Source organism: Triticum urartu, chromosome 5A, assembly GCF_056163025.1.
Source record: "Triticum urartu cultivar PI428250 chromosome 5A, HENAU_Tu73, whole genome shotgun sequence".
NCBI lineage: Eukaryota > Viridiplantae > Streptophyta > Magnoliopsida > Poales > Poaceae > Triticum > Triticum urartu.
Genome location: NC_141877.1, coordinates 244,047,502 through 244,072,397, shown reverse-complemented (window position 1 = coordinate 244,072,397; position 24,896 = coordinate 244,047,502).

The following is a 24,896-nucleotide window of genomic DNA, read 5'->3' as shown; positions in this document are numbered from 1 at the left end:
GGTGTCCATGAAGAAGGTCGACCTGCAGAAAAGTTAGTCCGCGCCAATGCCTGTCGATCCTGCACTTCACGTTCAGCTTTACAAGCAAGATGGAATAAACGAGTGATATTAGTATACTCCTTATACTCTAGAATCGTCTGAATCTCTCTATTTAATCCACCCATAAAACGTGCAAGCATAGCTTCATTCTCCTCAACAATACCACATCTAATCATGCCAGTTTGTAATTCCTGATAATATTCTTCTACAGAATTTTTTCCCTGTCTTAAGCGCTGCAATTTTTGAAGTAATTCACGTTGATAATATGGTGGAACCCAACGAGTACGCATAGCAGTTTTCAATGCAGCCCAAGTAGCAGGAATGGGATATAATCTACAATGCTCAGACCACCAAACACATGCAAAACTAGTGAATGCACAAACAACAGCAGGAACACGTCTCTCCTCGGGATATTGTAAACATGTAAATCGTTGTTCAGTTTCTAACTCCCAAGTAAGATATATATCAGGAACATATCTACCCTCAAATGGTGGAATATTCAATTTTAGTTTAGGGAGATGGTCATGATCTCGTACCTGAGGGTGAGCCCTACCATTGCCATTATTTGCATGTGGATGACCTGATGGTTGCTGTGCTGGTGGTGGCACGTAGTTCTGATTTTGATCAACCTCATCCTCGTAATCGCCAGCAAAATCATCCTCCTCCGCATCAGCAGCAGGAGCCACAGAAGTAGCAACAGCAGCACCAACAGTTTGGCCAGGTGCAAGAGGGAGACGGCTCGCTCGCGGAGGGCTGTTTCACGATGTGTAGGTAGTCGTCGTTGTTGTTGTTGTAGAGGTGCGTTAGGTGCAGCCGGTGGTGGTGGTGGAAGACGCGCGAGCAATTCATTAAACCTGTCATCGAGTTTTGTTTCGAACGTCTTCTCCATGTCATCTATCTTCTCCATGGCCTCTTCAAATCTGTTTAGCACATCCTGCACCTGTCCATTCATCATTTGCTGAAATTTATCATGCAACTCCTGATTCGTCATGTTCTCCCAGTCAGTCTCGTCGGCTTGTGATCCTGCCATGGTTAGCAACAATAGAAAACACACAAGAATATGATCCTACAGAATACTAACAAGAGGTGGTGGTGGCGGGTGTCACAAATCCGTCAAGCAAATCTCAAATTCTTACCAGTTCTTACCCAGCAGCAGGCGGTGATCGGCAACCGTTGTAGTCAAAACTCTCAAAAGCTTGGATAGAGCGATTGCCAGGGAGAGTCAAATGCACGACGTAGAGGTATGTGGAGCTGGGAAGGCTTATAGTATGGTAGCAAAAAGGGTCAGCAATAATCAATTCAGAGATGCAAAGTTGAATAAACGCTCAACGACGGTACTGTGCTGGTCCTAGGCTAGACCGTGCTAGAGACGCGAGCCTAGAACACTAACAAAATCACGGCGCTGCACGTAAATAAGGGAAAAGCACACTCTGGAACTTTTTTTTTCGCTCTTTTTTTGCGCTCCTCTTTTTTTTTCTGCGAAAAATCACTATAATGGCGAGTGTCTCAAAACTCTTCCCTCGTCAAACTGATAGGATGGGCACGAAAATTTTTTTTCCACTTTTTTTTCGGAAATCAGGGCAGCGACGACGAAAAAGTGCGACAAAAAAACACTATGATGGCACGTGGCTCAAAAGACTCAGAAAAGCCTAAAAATAGGATAGGGAAAAAATATTTTTGCCCGTGAAATTTTTTTTTTCCGAGACCTACGCAGGCAAGGAAACACGAATCGGAATTGAGATTGATCTCAAAAACAAACCTAATATGAGAAGAACTCGGATTGGTGGTGGATATATGGTTGTGGTATATGGCAGCGGTGGTGGTATATGGTAGCGGTGGTGGTATATGGATAGAGATTGATGGTGGTATATGGATACGGATTGGTAGTGGTATATGGATAAGGATTCAGAGCGGTGGCGGATAAGCAAAAGTGGTAGATGGGCGATGATGATGGTGCGGCGGCGGCGTGACAACTTATGACCAGAACTCGAAACTCTAAAAGACTAGACTCTAAGACCAGAAACTTGACACGACGATGCAACCGCAAATTCAACAAAGCAAAAACCCTAAAAAGATTATGCAAAGGCTCAGATTGGTTCGGATATGATGAACTAACCCTAATTTTTTTTGTGGCTTTTTCGTGGACTGTAGGTATGAAGAACAGACTCGATCTAATCTACGAAAAACTGTAAAATCTCACCGAGCAACCTGGAAATCTGATACCACTTGATAGAGGCAAAGGTGTCCCGATGTTTCGATGAGATGGTGGCTATCATTTTCTGTGGGAGTCGACCTTGACGATCCGACTACGAACATGCGAGACGTCGCGCCTTAGCAATCGCTAAACCAACTTCCGAGGGGTTATTGACCACGCCGGAGCACGATCAACCTGACCACGAGGGCCTGTTTCCTGCGAGCAAACGAAGAACAAGCAAGAAACTGAGATTGCAATCTGGATATTGCGAATATAAGATGAAAGCTTTATTGATCAAGGTGGGGTTCCGTGACGTCTTGGTCTGGTCGTTGGACACAAACGAAGTACGCGAAGTTGCAGCTATGGCGAACTTTTAATCTAAACAAAACCCAAAATCTAAACGACGCCCTAAGGGCTGTATATATGCAGGAAGAGAGGGGAATTTCGTGGCCCTTGAGGGTGGGGTCCGAATCCAACCCTAACTCTTGTTTCCCCACACATACGGACTCTAAAAATAGCCTATACTTAAGTATTTCGAAATTACATGGGCCTGGCCCATTAATAAGGTGACGCAGCACCTAGAATAGCCTATGGACGAATATTATGAAGTGGCATCTTGTATATTTCGTCCATGGCTTCATGCACTCCTTATGGCGGCTTCAAAGTCCTGAAATCATCACTTGTAACTCCGTTCTTGATCCCCTTGCGCATGCCATCAACTTCATGCGTGTTCTTGCTCCAATGTTCATCCTTCTCCAAGCTAGGCCCTTCATTTGAAAGCAAAACAAATGTATCCAATTTAGGCAACATCATAATCTCATGAACATTAGAATCATTACCAAGAAACGAAAGTACCTGGTAATTTAATTGGCGTGCGCGAGCTCTAGTAATTGGTCCAGTATATGTAACAGTAGGGGCTGTGGGTGTAACAATGGTATTGATGTCCTCATCATATGCTTTCACAACTTGACTTTAAAATATTTGGTTTGGAGACCATCAAAGATCAAATGTGCATGATGGTGAATTTAAAGATGTATAGCAGAATTGTAAGGAAGGGAGAACTTGGAACAAGTTCGTTCTTAACGATGGATTTGTGTTTCGTGCTAACAAGCTATGCATTCCAGCTAGCTCCGTTCGTCTTTTGTTGTTGTAGGAGGCGCATGGAGGAGGATTAATGGGACACTTTGGCATCAAGAAGACAGAGGATATACTTGCTACACATTTCTTCTGGCCAAAGATGAGACGGGATGTTGCCCGTTTTGTTGCTCGCTGCACTACATGTCAAAAAGCTAAGTCACGACTCAATCCTCATGGTTTATATATGCCTTTGCCTGTACCTAGTGTTCCTTGGGAGGATATATCTATGGACTTTGTTTTAGGTTTACCTCGAACAAAGAAGGGGAGGGATAGCATATTTGTTGTCGTGGATAGGTTCTCGAAAATGGCACACTTTATACCATGTCATAAAAGTGATGATGCATTAATGTTGCTGATTTGTTCTTTCATGAAATTATTCGCTTGCATGGTGTGCCAAATACTATTGTTTCAGATCGTGATACTAAATTTCTTAGCCACTTTTGGAGATGTTTATGGGCTAAGTTGGGGACTAAACTACTTTTTAGTACTACTTGTCACCTCCAAACTGATGGACAAACTGAAGTAGTCAATAAAACATTGTCTACTATGCTTAGGGCTGTTTTGAAGAATAATTAGAAAATGTGGGAAGAATGCTTGCCTCATACTGAATTTGCTTATAATCGTTCATTGCATTCTACTACTAAGTTGTGCCCTTTTAAAATTGTGTATGGTTTCCTACCTCGTGCACCTATTGATTTGTTGCCTCTTCCATCTTCGGAGAAGGTTAATTTTGATGCTAAAGAATGTGCTGAATTGATTTTAAAAATGCATGAGTTAACTAAGGAAAACATTGAGTGTATGAATGCTAAATATAAACTTGCTGGAGATAAGGGTAGAAAACATGTTGTGTTTGCACCTAGAGATCTTGTTTGGTTACATTTGCGTAAGGATAGATTTCCTAATTTGCGCAAATCAAAGCTATTGCCACGTGCTGATGGTCCTTTTAAGGTGTTAGAGAAAATAAATGATAATGCATATAAACTTGAGCTGCCTGTAGATTTTGGGGTTAGTCCCACTTTTAACATTGCATATATGAAGACTTATTTGGGTGAGGAAGATGAACTTTCGTCGAGGACGACTTAGTTTCAAGAAGGGGAGGATGATGAGGACATCAATACCATTGTTACACCCACAACCCCTGCTGCTATACATACTGGACCAATTACTAGAGCTCACGCACGCCAATTGAATTATCAGGTACTTTCGTTTCTTGGTAACGATTCTAATGTTCATGAGAATATGATGCTGCCTAAATTGGATACATTTGTTTTGCTTACAGATGAAGGGCCTAGCTTGGACAAGAAAGATGAACCTTGGAGCAAGTTCAAGTATGGAGCAAGTTCAAGTATGGAGATGATGGCACGCGCAAGGGGAACAAGAACGGAGTTACAAGTGATGATTCCAGGACTCTGAAGCCACCATAATGAGTGCATGAAGCATGGGACGAAATATACAAGATGCCACTTCATAAATTTCGTCCAGAGGCTATTCTAGGTGCTGCGTCACCTTATTATTGGGCCAGGCCCATGTATTTTCAAAGTACTTAAGTATAGGCTGTTTTTAGAGTCCGTATGTGTGGGGAAACAAGAGTTAGGGTTGATTTCGGACCCCTCCACCAAGGGCCACAAAATTCCCCCTCTCTCCTCCATATATACAGCCCTTAGGGCATCGTTTAGACTTTGGGTTTTGTTTGGATTAAAAGTTCGCCATAGCTGCAACTTCACGTACTTCGTTTGTGTCCAACGACCAGACCAAGACGTCACAAAACCCCACCTTGATCAATAAAGCTTTCATCTTATATTCGCAATATCCAGATTGCAATCTCAGTTTCTTACTTGTTCTTCGTTTACTCGCAGGAAATAGACCCTCGTGGTCAGGTTGATCGTGCTCCGGCATGGTCGATAACCCCTCGGAAGTTGGTTTAGCGATTGCTAAGGCGCGACGTCTCGCGCGATCATAGTCAGATCGTCAAGGTCGACTCCCACAGAAACGATAGCCACCATCTCATCGAAACATCGGGACACCTTTGCCTCTATCATCTCTGATTTTCTATCAACATATGATAGCTCATGATAGAAGTCTCCGGTATGGGGGCCAATCCATGCCGTACTGGAATCATTACCACATACGTAGATAGTGAATCACATATTCTAACACTTGGGCATCCTCACAAGCATTGCAGAACTTCTCTTCTCCACGAACTAGGTCCGGATAAATCCATTGGTTCTGCAAGCGAAACAAAACCTCTGTCGTTTCTTCACAACTCTCGGGTTTACGTAACCTCCTATGGAACGTCTGCTGATGAACTCATAGCTTCTTCCAGAATTCTTTTCTTCAACAAGATTGTGCTTGTTTCCTTACCAAATCCCGGGTCCTATGGGTTATGGCCCACTTCAACACTTGTATATCTTTAACTCATCCTTGGGGTTACTATTGTTCCATATTCCAACATTACATATCCTTTAAATCAAATACTACTTCATTCATGCCTACTATTGGGGTAACCATCATAACTAAAACAAAACTCCAACTCATTTGTCCAAACTCCACTATATATGGAACACCATTTTCCTTTCCATCCGTCAAGTATTCACACAGACAAGTATCGCCAAAAAAATGCACTGGTTCATCCATAATTCATATTCTCTTCATATCAAATCTTTTATTACATCCTTAGCCACTACTCAAAACTCAAGTTTCAAAAGTACTCTATTACAAAAGGTGCCACCCACACAGTTTGGTATGGTCAAGCATTACTTCCATCTTTATTCATTCGTCCTTCTTGAAGATGTTTTCAGTTTCACTGGAATTGTGCGATGTGATCCTTGAAATCATGATCTTCTGCTTCATCATGGTGGCCATGAGCTTCATCTCCATCATCTCTGCATGCACCTCTCTCAGGTATTCCTGAGTGTGACGGAGTCTTGCTTCAAGTATTTCTCCAATCTGACGTATGGCTTCCATGGCAGCTTCACGAACAGAGTCGAAGAATGTTGCTCGTGGTACTCGAGAGATGAAAAAGTATTGACCCATAGTCTTTGGGCAAACTCCCTTCACACCGTGGAGGCGTACCTCCACATACCAAAGTTCAACTCCCTTCTCCATGAAAGGATAACCCTTGTAGACTGCATCTCCTTCAAGATGAATATGCTTCATCATGTCCTTCAGGATTTTTGCGTAATCCTGATCACTAGTCAAGGTCATGATCATTTCCGGGCCCTTGAGAAAAGACTCGTAAAGGGTTGTCATCTGCAGGCATAAGATAGAAGGGGTACTCAGGATAATGTATGTATTTCCTTGGGTGAAATGTGGTTATATTTTCTGGGAAAAGTTTGGGGTCAGCTTGTCCATGGGTTCAAGGTTTAAGTCCGGGTGAGATAATGAGAGAGGCACTCACAATCAACAACAACTCATAACATTTCACATGAGATTCCAACCACATCAACTTTTATTGCTTCATGAGCTATTACAATTTCCATTTCATAACTCAACTCAACATCCCCAACGAAAATAAAAGTGTGTTCCACATTTATTACATGCTTTATTCCAATATCAAAATCTCAACTACTTAACTCAATCTTTCCTCGGGTCTGAACATTCCCTGGCAAAATGTCCTACTTCCTTTACAACGTAAACAAATGACCTCAGACAAATCCAGGGGCTTCCTGGTGGTTATCTTGGCTCCTTGGGTCCTTGGCTTCCTTGTTGGGCATTTGCTAGCATAATGACCTAAATCCTTGCACCTGTAACAAGTGATATGACTCAGGTCCTTTTCTGCAGAAATTGGGTTGTTCTGGGGATACATGCTCTTTCTCTTCCTCGACTTCTTCGTTCCGATCAATTCCTCTATCTCTTGTCGATCAAACTCCACTTCTTCTGTCGGGAAGTTTCCCAGATACTCTTGGCTTTCCTTCATGCAATACTGTGAAAAATGTCCTTCTTCTCCACATGAATAGCAAGCATTGGAGTAAAATCTGTTTAGGCTTTCTTCATCAGGGTCGTTAACATCATCCTTCATCACAGGTTCTTTTAAACTTTCCTCGAGGGCTTCTTTCATTGCTTCCTTCTTCTGCTTGGTAATTTCTTGTACCTTGGGGTAAATATGACACTGGGCGGGGTAGTGCGTAGTTCCTTCACACAAGAAACAAGCAACCTGCCTCATTGGGCATTCTTCCGCTCGGTGATTTCCTTCACAATGAGGGCATCCATCCTTGTGTTCTTCATGGGTATGTCCTATCTCACCACAAATCATGCATGCACAAGGTTTCTTCATTTTATTGCCATAGCGCTTCTGAATAGGACGAGACCTCAATAGAGTCATCTTGAATTCTCCCAAGTTTTTGCTCCGTTACATCCTTGTATGGCCTGATGCATTTTCCACCAGGTTGCAACACTTTTTGTAAAGTACTGAAGAGCGTATTGAACCTCATACTTCCTTGCAACCAAATTGCTCCTGAAGTGATTCTCCATGTTTTGAATCCATAGCTCTGCCTCCAACTAAGTGATCGGTTCAGAGAATACAAGTCCATCTTCATTCATCATCTATTGGGTCCAAGGGTTTTGGGATGAGATATGAGAGAGGGATAGAGAGATACACACAATACAAACAATATAGTTTTGAAAACAAGTTTTATTTGTTGCTGTCAGAAGACACACACAAAATATGACAGCTCACAAATCATCGCATCTAACGTGAGTATACAATAATGGTTTGGTCTTCTAAAGGTCATATAAATCTTGGAATTCGTCGGTGTCTTCAAATTCTTCAATTCTTTAGAGGCTTCGACTGTTGTAGCTTCAATTCTTCTAGTGTATGGTGAAGTCTGATACCTTATCCTTCTCGGAGTGGTCTTATCAGTTGATCCTCTGTGTGGTCCAAAGGGAACGGGGTATTGTCTAACTATTTGAGGTAAAAGGAAAGATTTGATAAAGCTCAGAAAAGAAGAGAGGTAAAGGACCTTTTTGAAAATAAAGTATAAGAGAAATCCTTTCCTAAGGCTTTCCAGTTTCTAGGGTCACGTCTATAGTTAACATGTGCTATGATACCATCTCTGTAGCGACCCGACCTCAAACGGTCAAGCCTTTGTGTATCCGTGCCATCCCTGGATCGGTATGCTGGCAGACATAGTACATCAATGTATATATCAAAGTGCAATCACATGTATAAATAACGGAAAACTGATATATACCTCATAAGTCTCAGCGGAAACAAACATAAGGGTGTGGAGTCCATCAACGCTAACGGCAAGTTGAGTGTAGACCGTAACCTACAACGTAACTCTTACTCGTCGTAGAAAAATTCTTGCAACATAAGACGTTGCAGCCCTGTAGGTCAGTACATTGAATGTACTGGCAAGTCACATCATAAGAATAATGAACCTATTGTACATGCAATTTGGCTGGTGGAAAGCTCTAAGTTTAGTTTTTGCATAAAGCTAGTTTTTCCCTAGAACAAAAGATATTATTCTACCACTACTGTATAGCATAGGATGAGTTGGTAAACCCAACTCAATCCATTCCCAAAGTTTCATTTAAAACCCAACTGTTTAATTGTGATGAGATCTCCCAGCATTTCCACTAATAGATGCTCAAGTTGTCCGTAACCGGGGACACGACTAATCGATTAGGTTTTAACACTCTCCAGAGGTTTGCGCACTTTTCCCCACAAGACTCGATCGCCTCCCTTGAAATTCTTGCACTGCCTGGTGTTTGAGAACAGGATGACCGAGACATAGTCTTTTGAAAGTATCTCCCCTGATAGAGGCAAAGGTGTCCCGATGTTTCGATGAGATGGTGGCTATCGTTTTCTGTGGGAGTCGACCTTGACGATCCGACTACGAACGTGCGAGACGTCGCGCCTTAGCAATCGCTAAACCAACTTCCGAGGGGTTATTGACCACGCCGGAGCACGATCAACCTGACCACGAGGGCCTGTTTCCTGCGAGCAAATGAAGAACAAGCAAGAAACTGAGATTGCAATCTGGATATTGCGAATATAAGATGAAAGCTTTATTGATCAAGGTGGGGTTCTGTGACGTCTTGGTCTGGTCGTTGGACACAAACGAAGTACGCGAAGTTGCAGCTATGGCGAACTTTTAATCTAAACAAAACCCAAAGTCTAAACGACGCCCTAAGGGCTGTATATATGGAGGAAGAGAGGGGAATTTCGTGGCCCTTGAGGGTGGGGTCCAAAACCAACCCTAACTCTTGTTTCCCCACACATACGGACTCTAAAAATAGCCTATACTTAAGTATTTCGAAATTACATGGGCCTGGCCCATTAATAAGGTGACGCAGCACCTAGAATAGCCTATGGACGAATATTATGAAGTGGCATCTTGTATATTTCGTCCATGGCTTCATGCACTCCTTATGGCGGCTTCAAAGTCCTGAAATCATCACTTGTAACTCCGTTCTTGATCCCCTTGCGCATGCCATCAACTTCATGCGTGTTCTTGCTCCAATGTTCATCCTTCTCCAAGCTAGGCCCTTCATTTGAAAGCAAAACAAATGTATCCAATTTAGGCAGCATCATAATCTCATGAACATTAGAATCATTACCAAGAAACGAAAGTACCTGGTAATTTAATTGGCGTGCGCGAGCTCTAGTAATTGGTCCAGTATATGTAACAGTAGGGGCTGTGGGTGTAACAATGGTATTGATGTCCTCATCATCCTCCCCTTCTTGAAATGAAGTCGTCCTCGACGGAAGCTCATCTTCCTCACCCAAATAAGGCTTCAAATCTGCAATATTAAAAGTGGGACTAACCCCAAAATCTGCAGGTAGCTCAAGTTTATATGCATTATCATTTATTTTCTCTAAAACCTTAAAAGGACCATCAGCACGTGGCATTAGCTTTGATTTGCGCAGATTAGGAAATCTATCTTTACGCAAATGTAACCAAACAAGATCTCCAGGTGCAAACACAACATGTTTTCTACCCTTATCTCCAGCAAGTTTATATTTAGCATTCATACGCTCAATGTTTTCCTTAGTTAACTCATGCATTTTTAAAATCAATTCAGAACGTTCTTTAGCATCAAAATTAACCTTCTCCGAAGATGGAAGAGGCAACAAATCAATAGGTGCACGAGGTAGGAAACCATACACAATTTCAAAAGGGCACATCTTAGTAGTAGAATGCAATGAACGATTATAAGCAAATTCAATATGAGGCAAGCATTCTTCCCACATTTTCTTGTTATTCTTCAAAACAGCCCTAAGCATAGTAGACAATGTTCTATTGACTACTTCAGTTTGTCCATCAGTTTGGGGGTGACAAGTAGTACTAAAAAGCAGCTTAGTCCCCAACTTAGCCCATAAACATCTCCAAAAGTGGCTAAGAAATTTAGTATCACGATCTGAAACAATAGTATTTGGCACACCATGTAAGCGAATAATTTCACGAAAGAACAAATCAGCAACATTAACAGCATCATCGCTTTTATGACATGGTATAAAGTGTGCCATTTTCGAGAACCTATCCACGACAACAAATATGCTATCCCTCCCCTTCTTTGTTCTAGGTAAACCTAAAACAAAGTCCATAGATATATCCTCCCAAGGAACACTAGGTACAGGCAAAGGCATATATAAACCATGAGGATTGAGTCGTGACTTAGCTCTTTGACATGTAGTGCAGCGAGCAACAAAACGCTCAACATCCCGTCTCATCTTTGGCCAAAAGAAATGTGTAGCAAGTATATCCTCCGTCTTCTTGACGCCAAAGTGTCCCATTAATCCTCCTCCATGCGCCTCCTGCAACAACAAAAGACGAACGGAGCTAGCTGGAATGCATAGCTTGTTAGCACGAAACACAAATCCATCGTTAAGAACGAACTTGTTCCAAGTTCTCCCTTCCTTACAATTCTGCAATACATCTTTAAATTCAGCATCATTAACATATTGGTCCTTGATGGTCTCCAAACCAAATATTTTAAAGTCAAGTTGTGAAAGCATAGTATAACGACGAGACAAGGCATCAGCAATAACATTTTCTTTACCCTTCTTGTGTTTAATCACATAAGGGAAAGTCTCAATGAATTCAACCCATTTAGCATGTCGACGGTTCAGTTTTGCTTGACTTTTAATGTGTTTCAAAGATTCATGATCAGAATGTATAACAAATTCCTTGGGCCATAAATAATGTTGCCATGTTTCTAAGGTCCGAACAAGAGCATATAATTCTTTATCATAAGTAGAATAGTTCAGACTAGGCCCACTCAATTTTTTAGAAAAGTATGCAACAGGTTTTCCATCTTGTAATAACACACCTCCTAATCCAATTCCACTAGCATCACATTCAAGCTCAAAAGTCTTATTGAAATTAGGAAGTTGGAGTAAAGGAGCATGTGTCAACTTATCTTTCAATACCGTGAAGGCTTCTTCCTGTGCGGTACCCCAAACAAAAGGTACATCCTTCTTTGTAAGCTCGTTGAGAGGTGCAGCAATGGTGCTGAAATCTCTCACAAAACGCCTATAGAAACCAGCGAGGCCAAGGAAACTCCTCACTTGTGTGACCGTTTTGGGCTGCGGCCAACTCTCAATAGCTTCAATCTTGGCTTTATCAACTTCAATTCCCTGTGGAGTAACAACATAGCCAAGAAAAGATACTCGGTCGGTGCAAAAGGTGCACTTTCCAAGGTTACCAAACAAACGTGCATCACATAGAGCAATAAAAACAGCACGTAAATGTGCCAAATGTTCCTCCAAAGATTTGCTATAAATCAATATGTCATCAAAGTAAACTACCACAAATCGTCCAATGAAAGCACGTAAAACTTCGTTCATTAACCTCATGAAAGTACTAGGTGCATTAGTTAACCCAAAAGGCATGACTAACCACTCATATAATCCAAACTTAGTTTTAAATGCTGTTTTCCATTCATCTCCCAATTTCATACGAATTTGATGGTAACCACTACGCAAATCAACTTTGGAGAATATTGTAGAGCCACTCAATTCATCAAGCATATCATCTAGCCTAGGAATAGGATGACGATAACGAATAGTAATATTATTAATGCCTCTACAATCAACGCACATACGCGACGTACCATCCTTTTTCGGCACTAAAATGATAGGAACAACACAAGGACTAAGGGATTCGCGTATATAACCTTTGTCGAGCAGTTCTTGTACTTGACGCATAATCTCCTTCGTCTCCTCTGGATTGGTACGGTATGGTGCCCGGTTGGGCAATGATGCACCGGGAATTAAGTCAATTTGATGCTCAATCCCGCGAATAGGTGGTAATCCCGGTGGCACGTCTTGTGGAAAGACGTCCGCGAACTCCTGCAAAATGTTAGTGACAGCAGGAGGCAAAGAGGAAGGCACGTCCTCGAATGAAAATAATGCCTCTTTGCACACAAAAGCATAGCAAACAGATTTGCTAAAATCTAGATCATCAATATCAGATTTGGTGGCAAGTAAACATGCACTTTTCAATTTAATTTCAGAAGCAACACTAGATTGTTTATTATTATTAGGCTGCATTTGTTGCTCAAATTCTTTTGCCACAATCTGATTTTCACTCTTAGTTTTCTCCTGTTTTGCTTTATTAGCTCTATTAATATCATCTTTCAAAATGGAATCAGGAGTCATAGGAAGCAAAGTAATATTTTTATCCTTATGAACAAGAGTATACTGATTGTTTCTACCATGGTGAATAGAATTTTTATCAAATTGCCATGGTCTACCAAGTAATAAGGAACATGCTTGCATCGGTACCACATCACAATCAACATAATCAGCATATGTAGAGATACTAAAATGCACACGAACAGTACGTGTTACCTTAACCTTGCCGCTGTTGTTGAACCATTGGATGTAGTAAGGATGTGGATGTGCTCTGGTGGTGAGAGATAGCTTCTCCACCATCTCGATGCTAGCCAAGTTGTTGCAACTCCCTCCATCTATGATCACGCGAACAGAACGTTCCTTCACAACTCCCTTTGTATGGAACAAATTATGCCTCTGATTTTGCTCAGCTTGTGTAACCTGCACACTCAAAACACGTTGAGCAACTAAACATTCATACCTGTCAGCATCTTCAGGAGCCATGTATTGCGTCTCATGATCAGAATCGTCTCCACCGTGTTCGTCACGTGTAATAAGAGCCAAAGTCTCCTCATCATAGTCACTAGCGGACTCATACCCACCATCCTCAGTAACAATCATCACACGCTTAGATGGGCATTCTCTCGCATAATGACCTCCACCCTTGCAACGTCGACAAATAATATCATGTGTCTGCCCTGTTGATGCCATGGATGAAGAAGAGCTCTTTGCAGGCCCAGAAGGTGTGCTCTTGGCAGATAGTGGTGATTGTGCCTGCTTTATTGTATCACGGTTGGAGGTGGCAGCCGACGGAGGCGCCGGTGAAGCAGAACGTGTGGAAGTAGATGATGCACGTGGTGTCCATGAAGAAGGTCGACCTGCAGAAAAGTTAGTCCGCGCCAATGCCTGTCGATCCTGCACTTCACGTTCATCTTTACAAGCAAGATGGAATAAACGAGTGATATCAGTATACTCCTTATACTCTAGAATCATCTGAATCTCTCTATTTAATCCACCCATAAAACGTGCAAGCATAGCTTCATTCTCCTCAACAATACCACATCTAATCATGCCAGTTTGTAATTCCTGATAATATTCTTCTACAGAATTTTTTCCCTGTCTTAAGCGCTGCAATTTTTGAAGTAATTCACGTTGATAATATGGTGGAACCCAACGAGTACGCATAGCAGTTTTCAAAGCAGCCCAAGTAGCAGGAATGGGATATAATCTACAATGCTCAGACCACCAAACACATGCAAAACTAGTGAATGCACAAACAGCAGCAGGAACACGTCTCTCCTCGGGATATTGTAAACATGTAAATCGTTGTTCAGTTTCTAACTCCCAAGTAAGATATATATCAGGAACATATCTACCCTCAAATGGTGGAATATTCAATTTTAGTTTAGGGAGATGGTCATGATCTCGTACCTGAGGGTGAGCCCTACCATTGCCATTATTTACATGTGGACGACCTGATGGTTGCTGTGCTGGTGGTGGCACGTAGTTCTGATTTTGATCAACCTCATCCTCGTAATCGCCAGCAAAATCATCCTCCTCCGCATCAGCAGCAGGAGCCACAGAAGTAGCAACAGCAGCACCAATAGTTTGGCCAGGTGCAAGAGGGAGACGGCTCGCTCGGCGGAGGGCTGTTTCACGATGTGTAGGTAGTCGTCGTTGTTGGTGTTGTAGAGGTGCGTTAGGTGCAGCCGGTGGTGGTGGTGGAAGACGCGCGAGCAATTCATTAAACCTGTTATCGAGCTTTGTTTCGAACGTCTTCTCCATGTCATCTATCTTCTCCATGGCCTCTTCAAATCTGTTTAGCACATCCTGCACCTGTCCATTCATCATTTGCTGAAATTTATCATGCAACTCCTGATTTGTTATGTTCTCCCAGTCAGTCTCGTCGGCTTGTGATCCTGCCATGGTTAGCAACAATAGAAAACACACAAGAATATGATCCTACAGAATACTAACAAGAGGTGGTGGTGGCGGGTGTCACAAATCCGTCAAGCAAATCTCAAATTCTTACCAGTTCTTACCCAGCAGCAGGCGGTGATTGGCAACCGTTGTAGTCAAAACTCTCAAAAGCTTGGATAGAGCGATTGCCAGGGGGAGTCAAACGCACGACGTAGAGGTATGTGGAGCTGGGAAGGCTTATAGTATGGTAGCAAAAAGGGTCAGCAATAATCAATTCAGAGATGCAAAGTTGAATAAACGCTCAACGACGGTACTGTGCTGGTCCTAGGCTAGACCGTGCTAGAGACGCGAGCCTAGAACACTAACAAAATCACGGCGCTGCACGTAAATAAGGGAAAAGCACACTCTGGAACTTTTTTTTTCGCTTTTTTTTTGCGCTCCTCTTTTTTTTGCGAAAAATTACTATAATGGCGAGTGTCTCAAAACTCTTCCCTCGTCAAACTGATAGGATGGGCACGAAAATTTTTTTCCACTTTTTTTTTCGGAAATCATGGCAGCGACGACGAAAAAGGGCGACAAAAAATCACTATGATGGCACGTGGCTCAAAAGACTCAGAAAAGCCTAAAAATAGGATAGGGAAAAAATATTTTTGCCCGTGAAAATTTTGGCCTAAAAACTGCCCGGGGGTCTCCAGACTCTTTTTTTTCCGAGACCTACGCAGGCAAGGAAACACGAATCGGAATTTAGATTGATCTCAAGAACAAACCTAATATGAGAAGAACTCGGATTGGTGGTGGATATATGGTTACAGATTGGTGGTGGTATATGGATACAGATTGGTGGTGGTATATGGATACGGATTGGTGGTGCTATATGGATACGGATTCAGAACGGTGGCGGATAAGCAATGGTGGTAGATGGGCGATGATGATGGTGCGGCGGCGGCGTGACAACTTATGACCAGAACTCGAAACTCTAAAAGACTAGACTCTAAGACCAGCAACCTGACACGACGATGCAACCGCAAATTCAACAAAGCAAAAACCCTAAAAAGATTATGCAAAGGCTCAGATTGGTTCGGATATGATGAACTAACCCTAATTTTTTTTGTGGCTTTTTCCTGGACTGTAGGTATGAAGAACAGACTCGATCTAATCTATGAAAAACTGTAAAATCTCACCGAGCAACCTGGAAATCTGATACCACTTGATAGAGGCAAAGGTGTCCCGATGTTTCGATGAGATGGTGGCTATCGTTTTCTGTGGGAGTCGACCTTGACGATCCGACTACGAACGTGCGAGACGTCGCGCCTTAGCAATCGCTAAACCAACTTCCGAGGGGTTATTGACCACGCCGGAGCACGATCAACCTGACCACGAGGGCCTGTTTCCTGCGAGCAAACGAAGAACAAGCAAGAAACTGAGATTGCAATCTGGATATTGCGAATATAAGATGAAAGCTTTATTGATCAAGGTGGGGTTCTGTGACGTCTTGGTCTGGTCGTTGGACACAAACGAAGTACGCGAAGTTGCAGCTATGGCGAACTTTTAATCTAAACAAAACCCAAGTCTAAACGACGCCCTAAGGGCTGTATATATGGAGGAAGAGATGGGAATTTCGTGGCCCTTGAGGGTGGGGTCCGAAACCAACCCTAACTCTTGTTTCCCCACACATACGGACTCTAAAAATAGCCTATACTTAAGTATTTCGAAATTACATGGGCCTGGCCCATTAATAAGGTGATGCAGCACCTAGAATAGCCTATGGACGAATATTATGAAGTGGCATCTTGTATATTTCGTCCAAGGCTTCATGCACTCCTTATGGCGGCTTCAAAGTCCTGAAATCATCACTTGTAACTCCGTTCTTGATCCCCTTCCGCATGCCATCAACTCCATTCGTGTTCTTGCTCCAATGTTCATCCTTCTCCAAGCTAGGCCCTTCATTTGTAAGCAAAACAAATGTATCCAATTTAGGCAGCATCATAATCTCATGAACATTAGAATCATTACCAAGAAACGAAAGTACCTGGTAATTTAATTGGCGTGCGCGAGCTCTAGTAATTGGTCCAGTATATGTAACAGTAGGGGCTGTGGGTGTAACAATGGTATTGATGTCCTCATCACGTGGAGGTAGTCGGTGTTGTTGCTGTTGTTGCAGAGGTGCGGCAAGAGCAGCCGGTGGTGGTGGTGGAAAACGCGAAAGCAATTCAGCAAACTTGTTATCGAGCTTTGTTTCAAACGTCTTCTCCATGCCATCTATCTTCTCCATGGCCTCTTCAAATCTGTTCATCACATCTTGCACCTGCCCATTCATCATTTGCTGAAACGTATCATGAAGCTCCTTGTTCGTCAAGTTCTCCCAGTCAGTCTCGTCGGCTTGTGATCCTAGCATGGTTAGCAGCAATAGAAACACACAAGAATATGATCCTCCAGACTACTAACAAGTGGTGGTGGTGGCGGGTGTCACAAATCCGTCAAGCAAATCTCAAATTCTTACCAGTTCTTACCCAGCAGCAGGCGGTGATCGGCAACCGTTGTAGTCAAAAACTCTCAAAAGCTTGGATAGAGCGATTGCCAGGGAGAGTCAAACGCACGACGTAGATGTATGTGGAGCTGGGAAGGCTTATAGTATGGTAGCAAAAAGGGTCAGCAATAATCAATTCAGAGATGCAGAGTTGAATAAACGCTCAACGACGGTACTGTGCTGGTCCTAGGCTAGACCGTGCTAGAGACGCGAGCCTAGAACACTAACAAAATCACGGCGCTGCACGTAAATAAGGGAAAAGCACACTCTGGAACTTTTTTTTTTGCTCTTTTTTTTGCGCTCCTTTTTTTGCGCTCCTCTTTTTTTTTGCGAAAAATCACTATAATGGCGAGTGTCTCAAAACTCTTCCCTCGTCAAACTGATAGGATGGGCACGAAATTTTTTTTTCACTTTTTTTTCGGAAATCAGGGCAGCGACGACGAAAAAGTGCGACAAAAAATCACTATGATGGCACGTGGCTCAAAAGACTCAGAAAAGCCTAAAAATTGGATAGGGAAAAAAATTTGCCCGTGAAAATTTTGGCTAGCTGGAATGCATAGCTTGTTAGCACGAAACACAAATCCATCGTGAAGAACGAACTTGTTCCAAGTTCTCCATTCCTTACAATTCTGCAATACATCTTTAAATTCAGCATCATGCACATATTGATCTTTGATGGTCTCCAAACCAAATATTTTAAAGTCAAGTTGTGAAAGCATAGTATAACGACGAGACAATGCATCAGCAAATAACATGTTCTTTACCCTTCTTGTGTTTGATGACATAAGGGAAAGTCTCAATGAATTCAACCCATTTAGCATGTCTACGGTTCAGTTTTGCTTGAATTTTAATGTGTTTCAAAGATTCATGATCAGAATGTATAAAAAATTCCTTGGGCCATAAATAATGTTGCCATGTTTCTAAGATCCGAACAAGAGCATATAATTCTTTATCATAAGTAGAATAGTTCAGACTAGGCCTACACAATTTTTCAGAAAAGTATGCAACAGATTTGCCATCTTGTAATTCCACTAGCATCACATTCAAGCTCAAAAGTCTTATTAAAATCAGGAAGTTGGAGTAAAGGAGCATGTGTCAACTTATCTTTCAATACCGTGAAGGCTTCTTCCTGTGCGGTACCCCAAACAAAAGGCACATCCTTCTTTGTAAGCTCGTTGAGAGGTGCAGCAATGGTGCTGAAATCTCTCACAAAATGCCTATAGAAACCAACGAGGCCAAGGAAACTCCTCACTTGTGTGACCGTTTTGGGCTGCGGCCAACTCTCAATAGCTTCAATCTTGGCTTTATCAACTTCAATTCCCTGTGGAGTAACAACATAGCCAAGAAAAGAGACTCGGTCGATGCAAAAGGTGCACTTTCCAAGGTTACCAAACATATGTGCATCACGTAGAGCAGCAATCTTTGTAAGCTCATTGAGAGGTGCAGCAATGGTGCTGAAATCTCTCACAAAACGCCTATAGAAACCAGCGAGACCAAGGAAACTCCTTACTTGTGTGACCGTTTTGGGCTGCGGCCAACTCTCAATAGCTTCAATCTTGGCTTTATCAACTTCAATTCCCTATGGAGTAACAACATAGACAATAAAAGAGAATCGATCGGTGCAAAAGGTGCACTTCCAAGGTTACCAAACAAACGTGCATCACGTAGAGCAATAAAAACATCACGTAAATGTTCCAAATGTTCCTCCAAAGATTTGCTATAAATGAATATGTCATCAAAGTAAACTACCACAAATCGTCCAATGAAAGCACGTAAAACTTCGTTCATTAACCTCATGAAAGTACTAGGTGCATTAGTTAACCCAAAAGGCATGACTAACCACTCGTATAATCCAAACTTAGTTTTAAATGCTGTTTTCCATTCATCTCCCAATTTCATACGAATTTGATGGTATCCACTACGCAAATCGACTTTGGAGAATATTGTAGAGCCACTCAATTCATCAAGCATATCATCTAGCCTAGGAATAGGATGAAGATAACGAATAGTAATATTATTAATGCCTCTACAATCAACGCACATATGCGACGTACCATCCTTTTTCGGCACTAAAATGATAGGAACAACACAAGGACTAAGGGATTCGCGCATATAACCTTTGTCGAGCAGTTCTTGTACTTGACGCATAATCTCCTTCGTCTCCTCTGAATTTGTAAGGTATGGTGCATGGTTGGGCAATGATGCACTAGGAATTAAGTCAATTTGATGCTCAATCCCTCGAATAGGTGGTAATCACAGTGGCACGTCTTGTGGAAAGACGTCAACGAACTCCAGCAAAATGTTAGAGACAGCAGGAGGCAAAGTGGAAGGCACGTCCTCGAATGATAATAATGCCTCTTTGCACACAAAAGCATAGCAAACAGATTTGCTAAGATCTAAATCATCAATATCAGATTTGGTGGCAAGTAAACATGCACTTCTCAATTTAATTTCAGAAGCAACACTAGATGTTTATTATTAGGCTGCATTTGTTGCTCAAATTCTTTTGCCACAATCTGATTTTCACTTTTATTTTTCTCCTGTTTTGCTTTATTAGCTCTATTAATATCATCTTTCAAAATGGAATCAGGAGTCATAGGAAGCAAAGTAATATTTTTATCCTTATGAACAAGAGTATACAGATTGTTTCTACCATGGTGTACAAAATTTTTAACAAATTGCCATGGTCTACCAAGTAATAAAGAACATGCTTGCATAGGTACCACATCACAATCAACATAATCAGCATATGTAGAGATACTAAAATGCACACGAACAGTACGTGTTACCTTAACCTTGCCGCTGTTGTTGAATCTTTGGATGTAGTAAGGATGTGGATGTGATCTTGTGGTGAGAGATAGATTCTCCACCATCTCCATGCTAGCCAAGTTATTGCAGCTCCCTCCATCTATGATGACGCGAACAGAACGTTCCTTCACAACTCCCTTTGTATGGAACAAATTATGCCTCTGATTTTGCTCAGCTTGTGTAACCTGCACACTCAGAACACGTTGAGCAACTAAACATTCATACCTGTCAGCATCTTCAGCAGCCATGTATTGCGTCTCATGATCAGAATCATCTCCACCGTGTTCTTCATGTGTAATAAGAGCCAAAGTCTCCTCATCATAGTCACTAGCGGACTCGTACCCACCATCCTCAGTAGCAATCATCACACGCGGAGATTGGCATTCTGTCGCAAAATGTCCTCTTCCCTTACAACGACGACAAATAATATCACTTGTGTGCCCTGTTGATGCCATGGAAGAAGAAGAGCTCTCCGCAGGCCCGACAGGTGTGCTCTTGGCAGATAGTGCTGGTTCTGCCTGCTTTCTTGAATCACGGCTGGAGGTGGCACTGATGAGGACATCAATACCATTGTTACACCCACAGCCCCTACTGTTACATATACTGGACCAATTACTAGAGCTCGCGCACGCCAATTAAATTACCAGGTACTTTCGTTTCTTGGTAATGATTCTAATGTTCATGAGATTATGATGCTGCCTAAATTGGATACATTTGTTTTGCTTTCAAATGAAGGGCCTAGCTTGGAGAAGGATGAACATTGGAGCAAGAACACGCATGAAGTTGATGGCATGCGCAAGGGGATCAAGGACGGAGTTACAACTGATGATTTCAAGACTTTGAAGCCGCCATAAGGAGTGCATGAAGCCATGGACGAAATATACAAGATGCCACTTCATAATATTCGTCCATAGGCTATTCTAGGTGCTGCGTCACCTTATTAATGGGCCAGGCCCATGTAATTTCGAAATACTTAAGTATAGGCTATTTTTAGAGTCCGTATGTGTGGGGAAACAAGAGTTAGGGTTGGATTCGGACCCCACCCTCAAGGGCCACGAAATTCCCCTCTCTTCCTCCATATATACAGCCCTTAGGGCGTCTTTTAGATTTTGGGTTTTGTTTAGATTAAAAGTTCGCCATAGCTGCAACTTCGCGTACTTCGTTTGTGTCCAACGACCAGACCAAGACGTCACAGAACCCCACCTTGATCAATAAAGCTTTCATCTTATATTCGCAATATCCAGATTGCAATCTCAGTTTCTTGCTTGTTCTTCGTTTGCTCGCAGGAAACAGGCCCTCGTGGTCAGGTTGATCGTGCTCCGGCGTGGTCAATAACCCCTCGGAAGTTGGTTTAGCGATTGCTAAGGCGCGACGTCTCGCACGTTCGTAGTCGGATCGTCAAGGTCGACTCCCACAGAAAACGATAGCCACCATCTCATCGAAACATCGGGACACCTTTGCCTCTATCAGCAAACGAAGAACAAGAAAGAAACTAAGATTGCAATCTGGATATTGCGAATATAAGATAAAAGCTTTATTGATCAAGGTGGGGTTCTGTGACGCCTTTGTCTGGTCGTTGTACACAAACGAAGTACGCGAAGTTGCAGCTATGGCGAACTTTAATCTAAACAAAACCCAAAGTCTAAACGACGCCCTAAGTGATGAGGACATCAATACCATTGTTACACCCACAACCCCTGCTGCTATACATACTGGACCAATTACTAGAGCTCGCGCACGCCAATTGAATTATCAGGTACTTTCATTTCTTGGTAACGATTCTAATGTTCATGACAATATGATGCTGCCTAAATTGGATACATTTGTTTTGCTTACAAATGAAGGGCCTAGCTTGGATAAGAAAGATGAACCTTGCAGCACGTTCAAGCATGGAGATGATGGCATGAGCAAGGGGAACAAGAACGGAGTTACAAGTGATGATTCCAGGACTCTGAAGCCACCATAATGAGTGCATAAAGCATGGGACGAAATATACAAGATGCCACTTCATAAATTTCGTCCAGAGGCTATTCTAGGTGCTGCGTCACCTTATTATTTGGCTAGGCCCATGTATTTTCGAAGTACTTCAGTATAGGCTGTTTTTAGATTCCGTATGTGTGGGGAAATAAGAGTTAGGGTTGGTTTCGGACCCCTCCACCAAGGGCCACGAAATTCCCCCTCTCTCCTCCATATATACAACCCTAAGGGCATCGTTTAGACTTTGGGTTTTGTTTAGATTAAAAGTTCGCCATAGCTGCAACTTCGCGTACTTCGTTTGTGTCCAACGACCAGACCAAGACGTCATAGAACCCCATCTTGATCAATAAATCTTTCATCTTATATTCGCAATATCCAGATTGCAATCTCAGTTTCTTGCTTTTTTTTCGTTTGCTCGTAGGAAACAGACCCTCGTGGTCAGGTTGATCGTGCTCCGGCGTGGTCAATAACCCCTCGGAAATTGGTTTAGCGATTGCTAAGGCGTGACGTCTCGCGCGATCGTAGTCGGATCGTCAAGTTCGACTCCCACAGAAACGATAGCCGCCATCTCATCGAAACATCGGGACACCTTTGCCTCTGTCCAGAGGTATCAGATTTCCAGGTTGCTCGGTGAGATTTTACAATTTTTCGTAGTATAGATCGAGTCTGTTCTTCGTACCTACAGTCCACGAAAAAAAGCCAAAAAACAAATTAGGGTTAGTTCATCATATCCGAACCAATCTGAGCCTTTGCATAGTCTTTTCAGTATTTTTCTTTGTTGAATTTGCGGTTGCATCGTCGTGTCTAGTTGCTGGTCTTAGAGTCTAGTCTTTTAGAGTTTCAAGTTCTGGTCATAAGTTGTCACGCCGCCGCCGCACCATCATCATCGCCCCTACCATCCACCACCACCGCTTATCCGCCACCAATCCATCTTCATATACCATCACCAATCCGTCTCCATATACCATCGCCAATCCGTATCCATATACCACCACCAATCCATATCCATATACCACCACCGCTGCCATATCCTACCATCATATATCCACCACCAATCTGAGTTCCTTTCATATTAGATTTGTTTTCGAGGTCCGTCTACTTTCCGATTCGTGTTTCCTTGCCTGAGTAGGTTTCGGAAAAAAGAAGTCTGGAGACCCCCGGGCAGTTTTTAGGCCAAAATTTTCACAGGCAAAAATATTTTTCCCTATCCTATTTTTAGGCTTTTCTGAGTCTTTTGAGCCAGGTGCCATCATAGTGATTTTTTGGCGCACTTTTTCGTCGTCCCTTCCCTAATTTCAAAAAAAAGTCAAAAAAAAAATTTGTGCCCATCCTGCCAGTTTGCCGAGGGAAGAGTTTTGAGACACTCGCCATTATAGTGATTTTTCGCAAAAAAAGAGCGAAAAAAATGTTCCAGAGTGTGCTTTTCCCTTGTTTACATGCAGCGCCGTGATTTTTGTTAGTGTTCTAGGCTCGCGTCTCTAGCACGGTCTAGCCTAGGACCAGCACAGTACCGTCGTTGAGCGTTTATTCAACTTTGCATCTCTGAATTGATTATTGCTGACCCTTTTTGCTACCATATTATAAGCCTTCCTAGCTCCACATACATCTACGTCGTGCATTTGACTCTCCCTGGTAATCGTTGTATCCAAGATTTGAGAGTTTTGACTACGACGGTTGCCGATCACCGCCTGTTGTTGGGTAAGAACTGGTAAGAATTTGAGATTTGCTTGACGGATTTGTGACACTCCACCACCGCCATTTTCTAGTAGTCTGTAGGATCATATTCTTGTGTGTTTCTATTGCTACTAACCATGGCAGGATCACAACCCGACGCGATTGACTGCGAGAACATGACGAACAAAGAGTTACATGATAAGTTTCAGCAAATGATGAGTGGAAAGGTGGAAGATGTGCTAAACAGATTTGAAGAGGCCATGGAGAAGATAGATGGCATTGAGAAGGCGTTCGAAACAAAGCTCGATAACAAGTTTAATGAATTGCTCGCGCGTCTTCCACCGCCCGCTGCACCTGTCGCACCTCTACAACAACAACAACATCGTCTTCCAAATCAAGTGGGACGAGCACAACGCGTTCCCATTGAGCCTGGTCAAACTTCTGGTGTTGCTGTACCTACTGTTGTAGCTTCTGTCGCTCCTGCTGCTACTGCAGAGGTGGATGACCATTAGGAGGATGAGGTTGATCAAAATCAGAACTACATGCAACCACCAGCACCACCACCACCGGGTCGTTCTCATGCATATCATCGCAAAGGTAGGGCTGCACCACCACCTGAGGTACATGACCATCTTCCTAAACTAAAATTGAATATTCCACCATTTGAGAGTAGATATGTTCCTGATATATATCTTACTTGGGAGTCAGAAACTGAACAAACGATTTACATGTTTACAATATCCTAAGGAGAGACGTATTCCTGCTGCTGTTTGTGCTTTCACTAGCTTTGCATGTGTTTGGTGGTCTGAACATTGTAGATTATATCCTATTCCAGCTACTTGGGCTGCTTTGAAAACTGCTATGCGTACTCGTTGGGTTCCACCATATTATCAATGTGAATTACTTCAAAAATTGCAGCGCTTAAGACAAGGAAAAAATTATGTAGAAGAATATTATCAGGAATTACAAACTGGCATGATTAGATGTGGTATTGTTGAGGAGAATGAAGCTATGCTTGCACGTTTTATGGGTGGATTAAATAGAGAGATTCAGACCATTCT